General features: G+C 45.4%; 1 protein-coding gene across 1 annotated transcript in view; it reads right to left on the bottom strand.

Annotated features, from left to right (window-relative positions):
- CSE1L (chromosome segregation 1 like) overlaps nucleotides 1-6000 on the bottom strand; it is a 48313-nt gene extending 42313 nt beyond the window's left edge. The window contains exon 1 of the mRNA XM_075528593.1: nucleotides 5853-6000. The gene's annotated coding sequence lies outside the window, so the exon portion shown is untranslated. The remainder of the gene's footprint in view (nucleotides 1-5852) is intronic.

Raw genomic sequence — 6000 nt, forward strand, 5'->3', positions numbered from 1 at the left:
ACTTGATGGCAGTGGTTAAGTGATCTTTAGTACTTTTGTCAAGCCAACCTATGGAGATTACAATACAATAAGAGCTCATTTACCTCTTTGATCCCCCTGATCCCCCCACCCCCGTTCCCGCCGCCGCCTCTTCATCTCCCCACCTCCGTTTTTAAACAAACTAACAAACAAAAAAATTAACTAACGTTTCATTTGTGAAAAAAAAAGAGAAAATACCATGGACTGCCTAAAGAACAAACAAATGTCTTGGAATAAGTACATGCTTCTTAGAGGGAAAGATAGACTTTTCGGGTACTTTGGACATGTCAAGAGACTAGTCCCTGGATAAGGACATCATTCTTGGTAGAGGGGCAGCTAAAAAAAGGAATGTCCTCAAGAAGATGGACTGACACAATGGCTGCAACAACGGGCTCAAGCACAGAAACAATTGTGAGGATGGTGCATAAGCAGGCAGTGCTTTGTTCTGTGTTGTACATAGGGTTGCAATGAGTAAGAACAGACTCAATGGCATATAACCACCTCAATAATTGAATTTCATCAACTCTCTTCATTGTGTTTCTGTAGCATATATTGTGGTAGTTAAGGATTACGAGTGAAGGGGTTGAGTCTAGTCTGTCAATCAGATCATAGCCAGTGAGGCTTCTGTGTGGACATGGCTTCCTGAGAATTCTGGGAAATCTTGTATTTCCTCCTTGGAGGTGGGCACTATTTCACTCCTTGGGAGACATTGCAGCTGATAAGCCACATGGAATTACCCTAGTGCCCTGAGCTAGACAAGCCACATGGATGCAACCAGACCTCTGAAGCCGGAGAAGCCAGAGAGACCCCTGCCAGCTCCGAGATGCTTACAACGCCACTGGACCCAAAGACTTTCTACCCACTGGCTTGTGATCATCCGTCATTTGGCTTCATTGCATATGTTTCATGAGTCTGAAGAGGACTTTATAGATTGGCACCGGGCATATGGGCTAATGTCAGACTTATGGCACTAGACTGGACTGGGATGTTTTCTTAATGTACAATTGTTCTTGTATACAAATCTCTTTCTTATACACACGAGTCTCCCTGGATTTGTTTCTCTAGTCTACCCAGGATTAACATATATATATCTACAGAGGGATTGCCACGATTTTTATACACTTCGTCTATCCCTGCAGAGTTTATAGCAATCTATGCCATTTCAAAAATTACTTGTTTCCTAATGTACATGCTGGACTGTATAAGCTCCTTAGGGCAAGGCCTCTGTATGTCTTATCTGTGCCGAGAATTTTCAACATTGCCTAGCACATAGTAAGACATTTAGAAGGTAGTTGCTGCACAAACTCATGGATAAGGCAGTAAAAATCAGTGAGCAGCTAAACTACTAGCTACTCCTCAGGTTTGGAGGTGATTCTTTAAGGGTCCACTATTGCCATTCTCAACAAAATATACCACCTCAGAACAAGTGACCAATGCACTTGCCCTACTTTTCATTCAAAAGTACTTCAGAGAGAAGTGATTTTTGAGATTTAGCCCGTTTGACTATTCGTATCTAGTAGTGCTTACACAGTATGTTCCTTTCAAGGCGGGCAGTTTCCTGGTTCATGATCCCACTTTATTCAGGGCTCATGCTGGTGCATTCCTGGGCCAGCCAATGTAAATGAGCCACTTGCCACCTCATTTCTGCACATACCGGTAAATGTTTCTTAACATATTATTTTAAATTTACTGTGATTCTCCCTCCACTACACTGGAAGTTCCACAAGACCTGGGACTATGTTTTGTTCATTGCCATCTCCCTGAGAGCTGAGATCCACATTGGATGCTACAGCCTGTTTCCTTCAGCAATGTAAAAAGATCCAAATCCTCATAACTCTGGAAGAGACTGAGGTTATCACAATTTCATTTTGCTTGGATCCACAGTCAATGTTCATGGAAGCAGCAGCAGGATATCAAATGATATACTGCACTGGGCAAATGTGCTGCACACTTTAAAGTATTGAAGAGCAAGGATGTCACTTTGAGGACTAAAGAGAAAACCCAGGCCTTGTCTTTGCAATCACCTCATGTATGAAAGTTAAATATTGAATAAGGAAAACTGAAGAATTGATGCATTTGAGTTTTGATGTTAGCAAGAATATTGGAAATACCAGTCTGTCAAAGAAAAAAACAAATCTTAGAACAACAGCCAGAATGCTCCTTAGAAGTGAGGATGGGGAGACTTGTCTCATGTACTTTGCATATGGTAGCAGCAGGAGAAACCAGCCCCAGAAAAAGGATATCATGTTTGAAAAAGAGGAAGCCCTGACAAGATGGCTTGACACAGTGGCTTTAACAACGTACTCAAGCACAGCAACTACTGATGCAGGATGACCAGGCAGTGTTTTGTTCTATTCTACCCTGAATCACCACGAGTCAGAAATTACTCAATGGCACCTAACATCTCCCTAGAGCAGCGGTTCTCAACCTGGGGGTCGTGACCCCTTGGGGGGGGGTGTGTGTCCAAACAACCCTTCACAAGGGTCCCCTAAGACCATATTTCCGATGGTCTTAGGAACTGAGACACTGTTCCAGGTTCACCCACATATAGATACGCCTACATACAGGGTCACCACAACATGAAGAACTGTATTAAAGGGTCACGGCATTAGGAAGGTTGAGAACCACTGACCTAGAGCCTTACAACAGTGGTAAGCACCTAAAACACATGTGGTGTACTATGTTTAATGCTAGGTATTCACTCTTGCTCAATTTTTTTCATTAAAAGCACTATCAATTTTCATGTTACTCTGACCAATTTGGACTATGACAAAGTTGGGTAGAGACAATGGATTCTAGGACCACATGATAGACCAAAAATAAATCCCCTGCCAATGTTGATTCTGAGTCATTGTAACCCTAAAGGGCAGAGTTGAACTGCTCCCTAGGACTTCCGAGGCTGTAAATTTCTCTGGAAGCAGACAGCCTCATCTTTCTACTTCAGAGTGGCTGGTAGATTTGAACTATCTCTTAGTTAAAAAGAAAAAAGAGAACATTATATAAATGTTACAACTCCTGAAAATTAAAATATTGCATAAATCTTAAAGTCTGAATGCTAATCAGAGCTTAACGATGTCACCAGTCTTTTAAAAAAATCCAAATATGCTCTTACTAACAATGTCTATAAGACACTGCTACTCCAGAAATACACAATGTGTCAGCAGGATCCAAGTCTAATTATCTTCTTTGAGATTTAAAAATATTTAGCAAGCTATAAATGCAAAAACTGTTCCTGATTTTACAGTAAATAAAAATTTCACCTACAAAAAGCATATACCATAATACATTACGACACATGTATGTAAACTCCAAGTTCTTGTTGAATGACTGGCTGGAATCTATGTCTAGCTTCTTCATACAGGCTCTCAGTTTAGGCAAAGAATTTTCTAACAAAAACTGCTTTCCAAGGCTATCTTACAGACATCTGTGACATAAGTTGATTCAAACTAAATGCCTTTTCTTTAAGTATTTCCTCTATACTAAGGAACCATTCCTGAGGGTGGAGGCAAAGAGACCCAATGGGTAAAAACTATTGAGCATGCACACATTAAGAGCACACTCCAACCACTCAATCCACCTTTGGCTTTGTAATCACAAGACTAAGCCAATTAGAATAATAAAATCCAAACTCCTTGCCTACAAGGCCCTTTATGATCTGGTTCCTGGATACTGCTCCCTTTTTCAAACTATTCTCAGCAACCTGGCTGCTCCTAAAATATTTCAACATTCCATGTTTGCTCCTGCTCTTGAGCCTTTGTACTTTCTTTCCCCTCTTGAACAGCCTAACCTGTCACAGTTCTGCATGGATAGTCTCAGTTAAAAAGTCACTTCTGCAAGGACGCTTGCTTTGCCCATCACATAACTGTCACTTACAACTGCTTGAAATTATCTAACTTCTGGGTTGGTGTTACTGTTTGTGCACCCTGCCCCCATTCAAACTCTAAGGGAAAAGGCCTTGTCTATTTTTGTCTCGTGCTTTACTCCCCAGAATCTCCGTAAATGTTAGTAAGGAAATAAATTAACTTCAAAGCTAGAGCATTGCTCCCACACTCCCAACTAGCAGAAATCAAGATTCTAGATAGTGGGGGATTGTTCTAACAGAACTCAAAATCCTGAAAGACTTGCCTTATTGGTCGGACAGAAACTGGTGAGACCTCCAAGCCTGGAACTGAACTCACTTTATTTTGATTGTGAAATATCAAAAGGGCAACATTTACCCAAGGACAAGTTCAGAGGATTAGAGGCAGCAGTGGGATGAAGACAGGAAACACAGAAGCACTGGGGCATTGAGTCTGGACTGTAATTCATGAGTTGAATCCAAGGCTGTATGAGTTCAATGTAAAACTATGATCTGCTCTGTAAACGTTCACCTAATTCCCAACAAAAAGTTATTAGGAAAAATGGTCCCTATGTGCGCCCCTGAAAGAGCCCTGGTGCCACTGTGAGTTAGGTGTTGGGCTACTGATGAGGTGTAGAGTTTAAACCCATCATCTTTAACCACAGGATAAAGATGAGGCGCCTTAGAAACCCAAGGGGGCAGCTCTACTACTCTGCTGTATACTGTTGTGATGTGTTGGATTTGTCTCCACGGCAGTGGGTTTTTCTTTGGGATTTTTTCCCCCCACCTGTGCCTTCAAGGAAGAATAACCTTTTCCATGATGCACCATTCTGGCAACCCAAGACAGTCAGTCAAGGTCCTTGACTAAGGACAAAGCACTTACAAACCCAGTAGTTGAAAAAGACAATAAAGGAGTAAATATTAAATCCCTAATTTTAGATAATGCCTGCAAGTTAATAACCTTAGACCATTGTGATGAAGCGTTTCGGGAAGAAGGTGCCAAGAGAGGTTCTTCAGGGAGGCTCAAGAGGAAGGAAACTCGAAGGATAGGGCGCCAGCCCTGCACAGATCTGGGGGTTGGTAATTTCCATGCAAACTACAGGCACCTGTCGATGCTTAACGATAGGCCGGAGCAGGGGTGCAGGAGTGCGAGCATAAAGGTGAAGAAGTGGTGGGAGGGCGTTCTTCACGAGGATCTTTGCAAACCAAGGAAGTAGCTTCGCGGAGCCTCCTAAATTATTTTGGAGCCACTTTGTTATGAGCTAAGCCTATCGATTAACCCATTTTGCACATAATGAAACGCACACGCCGCTAGTTACACCCCTAGGAACGGACGCAGGCGGTCTGATTCCAAAGCTACCATCGCCCTCTCTCGAGGTGGCGGGTGTCTCCCTTATTACTGGACATTAACTACATAATTTTACTAGCAAAAGTGAGACCAAGTGAGACCTCGACACCCGTGTACGGTGGAGAGACAGTGCTCTCAACCTTGGGGTCAGGGGTCAGAGGGCGCGGTCGTGGCCTCAGTCCACTCGCCGCGCACCGCCCGCGGCCAGGCCTCGCCGCGGCACACAGCGCTCACGTTGTCCGCGGTCGGGTCCACCCCCAGTGGCGGAGCACCGACGCGCGGGCGTGGCCAATGAGAGGTGGCCTTTCCAAGCACAGAGCGGCGCCGCCGCCAATCAGCGCGGCGTCGGAGGGGAAAGGGCGGGCGCTCGGGCAGCTCACGTTAGGCCGCACCGCTGGTCCGCTCGCCCCTCGAAGGCGCCGCAAGGTCTGGGCCCGCGGTCCGCGACGCTGTCGTGTGGGGCGAGACGAGCATCACAAAGGAGACTCGACCCGCGGGCGCCGCCTGAGGTACCGGCCTACAGACTACTCTCGCCCAGAGGCGCGGCCCTGGCTTCCCAGAGCTCGGAAGTACTAGGAGCGCCTCACCCCGCCCTTGGCGGGCCCCCAAGAAACCGCCCTGTTAGACCCTGCGCGCCTCCCGCCTTACCTTGAGGGGAGACGGGAATGGAGGAGGGAATCCCAGCCCCGCACGGTAACCAGTACTAGCCGCTTCGCCTACCGCTCCGCCTCACATTCAAACCCCGGCAAAATGGCGCGGCGGCGAGGCTCCAGCGGGAGCGCATGCGTGAGAAGGG

This window comes from Tenrec ecaudatus, chromosome 12, assembly GCF_050624435.1.
Source record: "Tenrec ecaudatus isolate mTenEca1 chromosome 12, mTenEca1.hap1, whole genome shotgun sequence".
In the NCBI taxonomy this organism is placed as follows: domain Eukaryota; kingdom Metazoa; phylum Chordata; class Mammalia; order Afrosoricida; family Tenrecidae; genus Tenrec; species Tenrec ecaudatus.